Below are 479 nucleotides of genomic sequence, written 5' to 3' on the forward strand. Positions count from 1 at the left end.
AAAAAAGTAAAAACAGTTGAGAACAAATCCAGAGAAGAGGTGAGCTCTCGAGTGTCCCGTAGATTTAGTGTTGTCCTCTCCCTCTCCAAGGAGTGCCAATGGCGGGAGACGGAGGAGCCCCGGCAGGCAGAGAGGCTCCAGAGCCACTGGCACCACGAACAAGCATATCTCCTGTCTCTACAGCGTGACCACAGGAGGCTGCACCCACAGCAGCTGCCACCACTGCCACAGCAGGAAAGGAGCAAGCCCAGCTGTCAACGCTCCCAAGCCCACACCCCACTACGAGCCTGCTGACAGAGCTCGAGAGGGGCCTCCTTCCCTTCGTTGCTTAGGCATCGGGCCCGTGTTGTTGTTCTCTGGAAAGTAATATGACGACTCTTCAGAACTGTGTAATGTTAATGCTGAAACGGTGTAGAGATGAGCTACGAAATTGAGGTTCATAGGAGTGGAGGGACTTGCCCGAGATCCCATCTCTAGTT

This window comes from Galeopterus variegatus, unplaced genomic scaffold (genome assembly GCF_000696425.1).
Source record: "Galeopterus variegatus unplaced genomic scaffold, G_variegatus-3.0.2 Scaffold5920, whole genome shotgun sequence".
NCBI classification, from domain to species: Eukaryota; Metazoa; Chordata; class Mammalia; order Dermoptera; family Cynocephalidae; genus Galeopterus; species Galeopterus variegatus.